Source organism: Sminthopsis crassicaudata, chromosome 1, assembly GCF_048593235.1.
Source record: "Sminthopsis crassicaudata isolate SCR6 chromosome 1, ASM4859323v1, whole genome shotgun sequence".
In the NCBI taxonomy this organism is placed as follows: domain Eukaryota; kingdom Metazoa; phylum Chordata; class Mammalia; order Dasyuromorphia; family Dasyuridae; genus Sminthopsis; species Sminthopsis crassicaudata.
In genome coordinates, this window is record NC_133617.1 from 673,606,221 (window position 1) to 673,619,640 (window position 13,420).

The 13,420-nt window shown below is 48.0% G+C and overlaps 1 long non-coding RNA gene across 1 annotated transcript; it reads left to right on the top strand.

The window, feature by feature from the left end:
- The first annotated feature begins 3,283 nt into the window (after window positions 1-3,283).
- LOC141551609 (uncharacterized) lies at window positions 3,284-13,199 on the top strand. Its single transcript, XR_012484913.1, has 3 exons — window positions 3,284-3,937; window positions 5,103-5,492; window positions 12,953-13,199. It is a non-coding gene; the product is annotated as an uncharacterized LOC141551609 (long non-coding RNA).
- Window positions 13,200-13,420: the final 221 nt, after the last annotated feature.

The window sequence follows — 13,420 nt, forward strand, 5'->3', positions numbered from 1 at the left end:
ATGGAGGATGGGGAGGAGAGGGGGATGGAGGATGGGGAGGAGAGGGGGATGGAGGATGGGGAGAAGGGGGGATGGAGGATGGGGAGGAGAGGGGGATGGGGGATGGGGAGGAGAGGGGGAGGGAGGATGGGGAAGAGGGGGGATGGAGGATGGGGAGGAGGGGGATGGAGGATGGGGAGGAGGGGGGGGATGGAGGATGGGGAGGAGAGGGGGAGGGAGGATGGGGAGGGTGGGGAGAATGGTGGAGAAAATAACCCCCATTTCACTCTCCTCCTCACTCTCCATCCTACTCTCCTCCTCACTCTGTATCCCATGCTCTCTTACCTTGGCTTTTACAGCCCTCTTGGCCCTGGTCACCTCCTGCTTCATCTCCCACTTCTCCAACTCCTTCACTGGTCTCATCACAGTTTCCTTATCTCCAAAAGCAGGGTTGGTTCAGGATGCCCTCTGAGGTCCCTTCTCTGATTTGTGCTCCTACGTACGGATTATGGGGCGAACTTACTGCCCAGTGGGGGTTGTTCTCTTGGAATGACTCGATGTCCCACCTAGTGTACCTCAATCCATAAATATCTGTTAGGCGTTTCCTCTCTGCTGCACACTGTGCCGAGTGCCGGGCATATAAGGAAAATACAAGAGCCTATTATTATTAGCTAGGGGATTCTGAGCAAACCACTTAACTTCTCTTCAACAGGGATTATCATATACCTTATCATGTGCTATCATAGCAGCACAGAGATGCGGAGAGAGTAAAGCCTGTGTAAATCACTTTGCAAACCTTAAAATAATATATAAATGCATTAGCCCTAGGCCAGCCCTTTTCTCCAGGAGCATACATTCTAATAGGGTGAAAATATATAAACAATTATGTATATACAGGATAAATACAGAGTAGATAAATTGTATAGTGACACAGAAGTGATCAATGAACATTTATTAAGCCCCTGCCATATACCAGGCAGTATTAAAGTCTGGGGATACAAAAACAACACACAGCACAGCCCCCACCGCCCGCCCCCCTCCCCAGGAGCTCACAAATCTAACAGGGGAGACAAAACAACATATGCCATGTGAGCTATATGCAGGATAAAGAGGAAATAATTAACAGAAGGAAGGTGCTGGAGTTAAGAATCGCAGCGTCTCAGAAATGAAAGGGAAGTCCAAGGTCACAGAGTCCAAAGCATATTTGAAACTAAATCTTCCCCAGAGCTTTCCTAATGACCCAGCGCCTGTTGGAGGGGACTCAGCTCCTTCCAAAGGCAGCCCTTCCACCTTTGGACAGCGAGTCGTTGGAGTTTTTGTTAACCAGTTTCTTCCTTCTAGCCTAAATCTGTCTCTATAGCTTCCTCCCATTGCTGGTAGGTCTGCCCTCTGGGACTAAGCCAGAGCAAGGATCCCTTTTCGGCATGAGAGCCCTTCAAATGTGGGAAGGAAACAAGCGTGTTCTCCTCCCATCCCATGCCGGGGGCGGAGGGCCCCTCTGGCCCTGGGTCAGTAAGCAGCAGAGGAGGCTTCGCGCCGTGTCCCTGAACTCTGAATATGAGACCCTCTCCTTGTACCCTCCCTTCTTTGGGACAAACATTTCCATCCCCTTGGAGTGGTTCTTCACCCACTGCCGTGTGGCCCGGGCACAGCCCCTGTCCGAGGTGCTGCTGTGTGGGCCCGCAGGGACGAACTTAAGACTGCCACTCATTTGTTTTTTTTAACCTCTCTGGGCCTCAGTTTCCCCAATCTATAAAATGGGGACAGCAGCCAATTTGTAGCCCTTGCTCTCTTGCCATAGCTCATATCACCTATGCTGGCAGTGCCCTCCCCAATCTCTTCCTATTGAAATCTTTCAAGACCCATCTCAAATATCTCCTCCTTCAGGAAGTCTTTCTTGACCTGCCCAGTTTTTTATTTTTATTTTTTAGATTATACATGTACATTACTTTTAAACATATTTTTGTTGTGTAAGAAAAATCAGACCAAAAGGGAAAAAAGCCACGAGAAACCAAATGAACAACAACAGGTGAAAGCACTGCTTCCCTTCTCGTTCAGCCTCCATCCATAGCTCTCTCCGGATGCAGTTGGAATTTTCCATTCCAGATCTATTGGAATTGTCTTGGATCACTGCTTTGCTGAGAAGAGCTAAGTCTGTCACAGTTAATCATCACATAACCTTGTTACTGTTTACGATATCCTCCTGGTTCTGCCCCCTTCACTCAGTGTCTGTTTGTGTCTTTTCAAAGTGTTTCCAGGCCTTTCTGAAATCATCCTGCTCGTCGTTTCTTACAGAACAATAATATTCCCTAACATTCACATACCACAACTTATTCAGCCATTCTCCATCCATGGGCATCCACTCAGTTTCCAGTTTCTGGCCACCACAAAAAAGGCTGATAAGTTTTTCCTTTTTTCCCTTTTTTATGAACTCTTTGGGATATAAGCCCAATAGCAGCACTGCTGGATCAAAGTTTGATAACTTTTGGGCATAATTCCAGATTGCTCTCCAGAATGGTTGGATACTTTCACAACTCCACCAACAATGCATCAGTGTCCCAGTTTCCCCACATCCCCTCCAACATTCATCATTATTTGTTCCTGTCACCTTAGCCAAACAGACAGGTGTGTAGTGGTATCTCAGAGTTGTCTTAATTTGCATTTCTCTAATTAACACTGATTTAGAGCATTTTTTTCACATGAATACAAATGGCTTTAATTTTTTCATCTGAAAGTTGTCTGTTTGACCACTTAGAAACCGGGGAATCTCCAGCTGTTAAGGGTCTTTCCCTTTGACCTTCACATAGCACTTGGTCTGCATCTCTCTCAAGCCCTCTTTAAGCAGGCTTTTTATTATCTTTTTGTGCATAAGCACACTAATCCATTGCAGGTGGAGGTGATTTGTTCAGTCCTCCCCTTTTCCCACAGCCTCTCCATCCACCTTCCAGCCGGGAGAAATTTCTGCCCTGGGGCTCCACTTTCCTGATTGACCACGGCCTCTCCCAGAGCCTTACTTGAGGAAAAGCCCCAGTTTTGCTTGACTGCGTTTGATTTTTCTGGCTGTCTCCTCTGCAGCCCTGACAACTTCCTCCCCAGGGGGAACTCTCTCCTCGTCACCTCCCCCCAACCAGATCGAGAACCCATGAACCATAAACAAATCAACCCTATCATTGTTCCTGTGTGGGGTGTGTCAATCCGCTTTCCTCCAGCTCCCTCCCCACCATCTGGGTAACTTTCCAGTCCGAAGTGTCCCTCTCCTACCCCCTTCTGCACGCTGCTTGTTCCTTCCCTCAGATGGAAAAATGGAATTAGACACGAAAAGTCCCCCCATTTTCCACACTCTGGGACCCAGGAGTCCATTGCCAGGACCATGGTTATTGACCACAAGAATGGATTCCTATATGTGTAAATGTTCACAGAAGCATCATTTGTGATAACAGAAAATCGGAAACAAACTATGGACCCAGACGTTGGGGGGAACGACTGAACGAACTACAAATGCAGTGGAATCTTACTGCAACGATGCAAAAGTGGAATTACTGCAATAATGAGAACGAAGAGTTCAGAGAAACTTTATGCAGTAATGTAGAGACTGCAGGAAATAGAATCAAAAGAGCAGTTTCTACAGTGTTAGGGGGGTCGCTCCAGACTTGGGGTTTTACCGGGGTGTGGAACCTTCACAAGAGACCATCAGTTACCTAGAGGCCCCGAGAGCGGGGATGTGGCCCCAGTCCAGGGTTTTCTGACTCCAAGGCTGGTCTTCTGCCCATCCCCTGCAGCCTCTCACACAATGACCACGAAAATGTCACGAACAACAAATTTGGGTCAGAGACAATGGACAATGTTGGTTTTGTGCTGTCCCGGTGAGAGCAAGTGCCCTCTCTTTCTGTTCTCATGGTGATCTGTGTGTGCTCCATCTGGAAGAGTGCCCCTTTTAGGAAGCCCTGGCCAGCCCGAGGTGAGCCCAGGGGAGGGGGCAGTCCAGCGGTACCTTCAGGTGCATACAAGAGGGGAGTCAGACTTTTTGAGCTTGCCTCCCGGAGGCCGGAATGATATCAGACAGGCCTCGGCTTGGGGAAGGATGGGATTTCTGATTATTAGACATCTCCCCAAGTGGGGATGGGATTCCTTAAAAGGTGGCCAGCAAGATCGCAGGTCTCTTGCCTCCCACAACGTCTCAGATTTGTGTTTTTTTAACCAGGACGGCTAACTGCCCACCATTGTTTTCAGGGCAGGAATCTTTGCTCCAGATGCCCACGGGCCTGGAGGCTCGGACCCAATGGTGGCTCCTTTCTGTGGCGAAGGCCCCTGGAGGAGCAAACACAAACCGTGTGATCCTCTTGGGCCTGCAGCCCTACCCTCCTTTCTCCAATCCTGGAAGCCAATTGTCTGTCTCTGGAATGATCCAAGTCCAGATTTTATCCAGGTTCTCGGGAAATGCCTCTGCTCCCCTCGCTTCCGGGCCTGGCTCTGTACAAGGAAGGGTTTCCTGCCTGCCTCAGTGCCCCTTTTTCTCCCCAGATGGGCTCCGGCCTCTCTCCCGCTCCAGGACTTTGCTCCAGCTCCCTATTGCAGCTCTTCTCACCTGGGACATTTGCCCCAAGCCCCAAACTTGCCTAGGTGCCCACCTAGCAGATACCCCCTGCCTCCCTCCTCTCTCCTCTCCAGACTTGGGGATCCCTGGGCCCGTCCGTCCTACTTCCAGAGGGCTGGTTCATGCTCTGCTACCTGTGCTCCTGCCAGACGTGCAGCTTGCCAGGGCAGAGCCCCGTCTGCTGTTCCTGCCGTCTCTCAGCTTTGGGAACTCTCAAAATGCCGGCTTTAATCCATCCCCTGCCTGTCCCCCCACGCAGCCAAGCTCAGGGCCGGCCGGACAAGCCATAGACACTCCCTGCACTGGGATGGACTTGGGCTGCAGACCCCCCGGTCCCCCTTCTGTCCCGGGGCCCGGGGGGCTGGATCGGAGACGAGCTTTATCAGACTCATTCTCTTCCCCCCCCTCCCCCAATCTACTTCTGGAGAATGGAGGCACCTGCCCCCCGCCAGCCTGCTGGAAGGAATTTCCGAGCCTCCCAGTCCCGGCAGCCTCCGCCTTTGAAGTTTCTTCTTCCTCTCTTTTCTAGGGAAAAGTTCTTCTTCCTCCTTCGGATGCTGACTCCATGGAAATCCCATCATGTGTGAGCTGGGGGGGATGGAGCTGACTGGGGCGCTTCTGAGGTTCCTTCCAGCTTGAAGTCTGTGACTAATCCAGCTCCTACCCGAAGGTCCAAAGACCCCTAAGAGGTCTGGGGAAGATTGCCAGAGTCTGTGAACTCTGGGGTGAAAAAAACAATCCGGCTTTCTTTTCTCTGACTTCCAACTGAAATGGAGGATTTTCTCCAGGTGTGACTGGAGGAGGCAAACTTGTCCTGGGGAGGGGTGCCCGACTCTGCCAGACTTTACACCAAGGTCAAGTGGCCGGGCCATAGAGATGCAGTTAGGAAGTCTGGGGGGGTGAGCCCCGCTTCCTCCAGGTCAGTTTTTATTTTGGGGACAGCACACGGTTTCCCCCTCAGGCCTCCTCATTCCCAGGCTGGGGTAGGAACAGGTAACCTGGAGACAACTTCTTGAAGGTGGGCCCCGGCAGGGCCTCTGATGCCACCGAGGGCCGACATGTCAAATCCAATTTAGAACCCCCCAGAGGAGCTCTCCTCTTAGCTTCCCTTGGGGAATCTCTCCATGACTCAGTAAGCAGCCAGTGGAGTGGGCTCTGCCAGGACTGGGGGACTCTAGGAGGAGGCTGAACTTCCCTCCAAGGGATGAGACCAGTTTCCCTGCATCCCCAGAAGTCTTAGCCTCCTAGGGAAGTGGGGGACTCTTGGGGGAAGGAGGAGACACGTGGGATCCCTGAGTCATTCAGCTCGTGGCTGCATAGGCTGAATGGTGTTATGGGCCCAGAAGTCCTCCCTCTTGGGGACCTGTCTGAGGACTCAGAACCGGGGGGGGGGGGGGGGATCACTCGGCAGAGAATGAGGGAGGATGGGGCCTGCACCTGCAGGGGAACCTCCTCCAGCTCGTCTTACTGGAAACTTGCCTCACTAGGACAGGGTAATTAGGGAGCTTTGATCCTGGGGTCCCCCTTGGGGTGCCCTCCTGACCCTCTCCTGGCCCTTTCTCTGCTGCTTTCTGTGGGCCGCCCGGCACTTGCACCTTGGCTTGGATGCCATCCTCCCAAGTCCTCTTGCTTAGGATTCCGAGTCATGGAAACGCTGGTCACTACTTATTATTACTGTGTTCTTTTCTGTTCATGTGGGAAGGTCTCCTCAAGGAGGCTGGGGGTGCCCCGAGGGTAGTATACATGCTAGTGTTCTTTTCTGTTTATGGGGGGGTCTCCCCAACAAGACTGGGGTGCCTGAGGGTAGGAACATGCACTCCTTCTTCCCAGGGAACCGTGGAGAGCAGTGAGGAAGAACAGCCAGGATTCCTCTTTTGGGTAACTCGATCTCCCTCCCAACCCCGTCCCCTACACAACAAGTCTTTGTGAGAGAAGATTAGAGATGGGGGGCAGGCCGGCAGACGAGTAATCCCATTTACTGGGGAAACTGGGCCCGACTCCTTATATAAGAAGTGCTCATGTAGGGCCGGGGCCAGCCAGGCAGCCGGGCCCAGGCCTGGAGCCGAGCTTCCAGGAAATGACCGCATCGCTCCTGGCTGGTCCCCCGGCTCTTGACATCATCAGCGGCTCCCCAAGCCAGAGGTGCTACTTTCTAGCTGAGTGCTGGCTGGGAGGGAGGCTTCCTTTCCCCGGCTCTCCCAGGAGAGGCGGCTCCATGGGGAAAAAACCAGACCAGCAACAAGGAGGGTTGAACCGGGAGGCAGCAGAGCAGGGTTCGGCCCTGGCTTTGCCTTTCAGTGTCGGGGTGACCTTGAATAAACCTTCCTTTTCTATGAAACAAGGGCCTGAGAGACTCCGTGACCTCCGAGGGCCTTCTTTGCTCTAATAAATTATGGTTTCTGTATCCAGCCAATTTAATTCAAAAGCGCAGTATTCCCTGAGCACTTGCTGGGGGCTCCTGGGCTGAGCGGAGGGGAAAGGATGAGGATGATTAAGCTCGGAGCTGATGGAGTTTGCAGTCTCCCAGTGGGGAACTGATATGGTTTCAAATAACTATGACGTATGGCAGAATATGGCGGTGTGGGGGAAGGAGTTATGTCTGGCAGCCAGATGTACCGCGGAGGTTTCCTCTCTGTGACTCGGTTTTCTCCTCTATAAAATGGGCCAATGAGCTCTAGCCTGTCTGCTTCATAGCGGGTTTCTGAAGCTGGAATAAGAAAATGGACCCCAAGAAGGCAGGCCGCAGCTGTCAGGTGGATTGGACCATGTCAGGGGCGTCCTGAACAGGACAGCCGCTTTCTTAGCTTCTCTCACACCATCTCTTCCACAAAAGTTATGGCCAAGTTCAGCCCAAATAGACTGCTCTTTGCCCCAGTTCTCATCCCACTGCTTTCTCTTTCTGGGCCCTTGCTCACACTGCAAGTCTGAAATGGATGTGTTCTCATTTTCACCTGTTTCTTTTTCCCTTTAGACCCCACTTAGGTGCTGCTCCCTCAGTGAAGTCCTCCCTGACTCCCACGAGTGAAGTAAATCTTGTCCAGGCTCGGGTTTTTGCACTGCCCTCAGCCTGGACCTCTTTATAGTCATCCCATGTCATTCAGATGCAGGTGATTCCAAAATCAAATTGCCTGAATGTTTTTTCAGAGCAGAACTGTTCTGCTTTTCTGTTCCAAAGCTTGCTTTGTACCTCCAGAGTCCAGGATAATATATACACATTACAGGAAATGTTTAATGTATGTGCCATGAATGAATGAATCAGGGCACTCCACTAAGTGGCTAGTATGGCTGATAGTCTTCCAAAATGTCCTGTTGTTAATCATCTTGAGACCAGCTAGCCAACAGCCACACCATGGATGAGGCGAAGTTTGCTTCCAGTGTTTCTTCTCCCTGATTGTACCCCTGTGGCCTGGATCCCCCTTCTGTCTTCCCTTTCAGGCGCCGGGGCACTGGAGCTAGGAGCAAGGCAGACAGGTGGGCTGTTAAGTAATAATCACTTTTTATAAATATTCATTTAAAAAACATCTGAAAAATCACTCTTTCCAGGCCCCACCAGCTAAAGCTGGCAATGCCCTGTAGCCAAATTGTAGATGCAATTTCCTTGTATCCATTGGGTCACATGCCTGGAGAACCACAGAACATGGAATATCAGAACTAGAAGGGCCTTTAGGAAATGGAGCAGAGAATGTGAGAGCTGGAGGGGATCTTAGGTCATAGCATGTTTGAGTGACAGAATGTAGACTGTCAGAGGAGAGGCGAATGTGAGAACATACTACCCTACACAAGGGATTCTATGATCTCATTCATGTGGACCTTCTTTCTAAGGGTGGAGAGCACAATTTGTGCTTGTCTGCTCATGACTCTTGTCCAGGTGTTCCCATGATTCTACCGCAGAAGGGTCACCTCCTCCAATTTCTCAGAGGCCTTCTTCTAGATCAGGAGGACTGAACAGTTTTGGTGGCTTGGAACTCTTTTTTAAATTTTAATTTGCATTTTATTTTATTTTAAATGCATAAAATAAGACATGTAAGTTTCCAAAGGAAACCAATTATATTGAAATTAGTTATAAAAATATAATTTTAAAATAAGTTTGCAGACCCCAGCTTAAGATGTTCTGATTTCTGAACATTAAATGTGAGAAATTGTGTAGTCCTCAACCTTTCTGTGTCTCATTCCCAATAAATGACGGGTTTATCTTTTATCATCATACATGTCCTGGCTAAGAAATTTTATGTAAAGGACCTTGCAAAGCTGAAATGATCATTGTCATGGTTATTTAATTTTACTTCTTTAGACATTGTGGTAGTTTTTTATGATTTGTAGCTACATGAAGTTGTAATTATTTTAGTCAGATCTGACTCTTTGTGACCCTTTTTTGGGGGTTCCTAATCCGAGGGCACTGGAGTGATTTGCCATTTCCTTCTCCAGTTCATTTTACAGTTAAGGAGACTGAGGCAAATATGGTTAAGTGATTTGCCTAGGGTCACATGGCTTATAAGTAATTACCTATTTTTAAAAGATGGGTTTTTGTTTTAAGAAGAAACTTGGGATTCTCAAATGCATCATCAGAACTAGAAGGGCCCTGAGAAAATGGAAGAGAGAACACAAGATCTGAAGAGGACCTTAGGCTCTTAGAACACAGAATGTAGACTGTCAGAGGGGAGGAGGATGTCAGAACATACGTCCCTACGTAAGGGATTCTCCAATTTGCCAGAGTCAGTTTCCCAAATACAATCCAGCCTGCTCCCTTCTTAGAAATCATCAATTCATTCATTTGACAAGTATTAAGCACCTGCTGTATTGCGTGAATAGCACTGTCCATGGTATTGGAGATACCAAGGGTTATAGTTCCCTCTGTAACAGTGGCTATAAATATCGATATATAAGTTTAACAAAATGACCGGGCAACTGAATTTCATAGTCCGGATCAGTGGTGTCATATTCAGATAGGAAAGCATCTTTGCAGGACTGCATATTAACTCAGAAGACTATGAATTACCATTATCTGTTTTGTGTTGTATTGCATTTTTATTTATTTTATTAAACATTTCCCAATTACATTTTAATCTGGTTCAGGACGCTTGGGAGTTTTGTTGGCTGGCCCAGATAATAAGCATTCTTTATTTAATTGGATTTTCCTATGTGAATTATTAGACAAACTCCTTTTGAGTGGCTATGGATGCTATTTAGGAGGACCAATAGTATTCTGGGGTTCGAAACAACCAGGACAATATTATCCACAAACAGGAACATAGTGAGAAAACATTTCTTCCATCGGGACTCTTGCGCAGATTTCCAGGAATGTCAGGACTGGGAGCTAATTTAGAACCCAGAATGTCAGGACTGGGAGACACCTTAGAACTAGAATGTCAGGACTGGGAGACAGAGCCTAGAATGTCAGACGTCAGGTCTGGAAGGGTTCTTAGAACTTAGAACACAGAGTATCAGAACTCTAGAACACAGAAAGTAAAAACTAAAAAAAGCTCAGACCACAGAATGGTAAAGACCATCTAAGACAAAGGTTCTTGACCTGGTGTCTGAATTTAAAAATATATATATATTTAGATTATTTTAATATGATTAGTTTTCTTTGTGCCCCCAAGTATTTTGTGCCTTTAGAAATATTCCGAGTAGCCCATAGTCTTCACTAGAATGCCAGAGTGGGTCCGAGATGGTTTGATGTAAGATAATTTTGGGGTGGGGGAGGGAGACAACGGGCTAAGTGACCTGCCCTTGGTAATAGCTACCTTGAGAGCCCCTCCCCGTGAGAGAGGGAAACTGAATTCCAGTTGAGAAGGGGGCAGAGTGCCCATCAGCCAGGGCCTCTGGCTCTGGGTCTGAGCCCGGGCTCCCCCAGGCTCTGAACCCTGCAGCTCCCGTGGAGCCCGGGCTTCTCTGACCCTCTCTGGAGCCTGCTGGTCCTGTCACACCTCATGGTGTTTCTATGAATGGGACTGACCCTTGCCAAGAACACCATCCCCTCCCAACTTCCTGTGTTATGCAATGTCAACAGAGCCGGCTGTGGGCTGGAGAGGTGGCTGGGCCCCAGGGGGGCCCTGCCGGGCCCTGTTTCTAAAGGGCTTTGTTCTGCTATCTCTCCACAAACCTGGCCTGACCTGGCTTCTCCCCATCCCACCTCCGCCCGCCGTGCCCACGGCTCCGCCCAAGCCTGGTGTTTACCCAGGCCTTCCTCCCCTCCAGCTTCCCGGGCTTAAGTGCCCCAGAGGGTCCTTCATGTCCACTGGGCCGCTTTGTCCTGTTTCAGGGATCTCTGGCCAGGTTAGACAGGTAGGGGGTCGGGGAACTTCTACCTGTGGTCTTCCTGACCCAAGCCAACCCCAAACGGGTTAAGGAGCAACCCTCCTCTGGGCAATCATTCTCAGCGGGCAGGACCGAGAAGGGGCGATCTCTGCCAAGCGGCCTGTTGGAGGCTTTCCTCCATGTTGGGACTGCCTGGAGGTAGGGAGTAGTCACGAAGAGAGGGAGCTTTGATGCAGAAAGACTCCTTCCTCCTTAGCTAGATTACCAGGATCCTCAACTCATCCATGAGTTTGACAATGGCTGTAGCCTGATGTCAGGCTACTGATCTGTTTAAGCAGGGAGGCAGTCTAGTGGATAGAAAGCTGGGTCGGAGTCAGGAAATCTGAATTCACATCTCAGAAATGTACCAGCTATGTGACTCTGCCTTAAGCCACTTAACTTCTCTTTGCCTGTTTCTTAAACTGTAAAATGGGAATAATAATAGCACCTACCCGTTCCCCTTTCATCCTTTCGAATATTTTAAAATACTGTACACATGTCAGTTTTTGGTTTATACAGGAAAGCAAGATGCGTGGATGGATGTTATAAAGAAGTCTATTATAGTGCTGTGGTATAATGGAAAGATCACTGGTCTTGTAATACGGAGAATCCTGGGTTTAAATACTACGGCTATTCTGGGCAGGGCACTGAAGCAATCTGGGGTTCAACATTTGTAAGGGGGACATTATAGGACTTACGTTCCCTCCATTGCAGAGCTGCTGTGAAAAATCTTAAGGACTGAGGCTCCTTCAGTGCAGAAAGTGGGGAGGGTTTGGGAGTGATCTGCCATCTTTGTCTTTGTGCCACAGGCAAGTAACTGCAATATAGAATTGTCGGGGATTTTGTGGAGGAATTAAATGAGTCAGTCCATGCTGAAAAGCAACGATTTGTTTTATTTTGGCATTTTTACGTGAAAGCTCCGTAGCTAACTTGGAGCCACCCATGGGAGTATGGAGGGAGAGACAGGGCCAATAAGAGGGGGGACTCAGACAATCTGCCAAACCAGCTCTCTCTGGGGCTGGGATTGGAACTTCCAAAGTAGGGCTGGGAAGGGCAGGGATGTTATCCTGGGGCCTTGGTCTTCAAGCCATGGAAGGAAGACGTCTGCAATGGTCTCCAGAGAGGCTTTTGCTGAGTCCATGCTTCAGGGCAGCTGGGAAGTCTAGAATCAGAGGCACTCTCCTGTCCTTTGAATAGACAAGATGAAGAGATGTTTAGAACTTTGGTGGAATGGCTGGATCCAGAGAGTAGGGTTCTTCCTGCTTCCTGATGATTCAGGGCTACAAAAATGGTGGCTGGCTTCTCTCACCCTGGGGGTTTATTACCAAGGATGCATTAGACTGGATGACTCCTTAGCTTCTTCTGAAGCTTTCCTTGCCATTTTTATTTAATCCTAACTACTCTTTGAGTCTTGTCATTCCGACCTTTCTCAGTCTTCCTATAGAGACCATTGTCTGGCCCACATCTTGCAGTTTTGTCCATGAGGATAATATGAACGACTTTGTCAGATGTTTAGCTGAAATTGAGGTAGATGTGCTATTTTTATCCTATTCTAGTAATCCCGTTAAAAGTAAATAAATAGGGTCAGTCTATCATCATTGTTCTTAATTAACCCATCTTGGCTCTTTAAGGTGTTCTAGGATTTTGCTAGGAATCAAAGGGGAGCAGGAGGGAATCCTTTATATCTGGCACAGTCAAATTCATGGATCTGAAGTTAGAAGACTCTATCTTCTTTCTTAAAAGAAACAAGCAAACAACCTGGGCATTTACCTATCTTTCCTCCTTTTGATTGCTTTCCTTCTCTCTCCACCTCCACCTCCAACCCACCCCAAACCAAAGACTTCTTAAGAGGAGAGATTGAATAAGTAAGTTCTAAGTTACAGGCGCTCACAGTTCCCAGTGACTCCTGGCTAGTTGCATTCTCTTGTCCTGGGATTAATTCAATTTTTTTTATTGCCAGATTGGTGAGCAGAGGGTTGGGAAGAGAGGATGAGATAAAATAATGAGTCAGAGTACATGAATTCAAATATTGCCTGCACCATTTGTTACCTGATAAAATATTTTCTTCTTCTTCGGCTTCAGGTCCTACATCAGTAAAATGATGGAATCCCTTCCAGATCTAAATCCTCTTGCTCTGGGATATAAAAAGGTCACTCATGCCTCTGTTTTTTCATCTTTAAGTTGGAGATAACATTACCTTAATTACTTATAGAATTACTGTCAATAAAGAATTTTGTAAACCTTAAAACAGTATAGAAGAAAGTGTTATTACTTTTTTTTTCATTCAGTCAATCATATATTTTATAATTAATTTTTTTCTATTAACAAAACATTTTTCCTTCCATTCCACCCATTCCTATTATTAAAAAGAAAAAAGAAAACAGAAAACCTGTACAATGACTATGCATGATCAAGCAAAATAAATTCTCATTGTCCATGCCCAAAAAATCTGTTTCCTTCTGTATCCTCAATCTATCATCTCTCTTTCAGGTAATGGATGCCATATTTAACTGTGGTTGCTCATTGCATTGATCAGAATTCTTATGACTT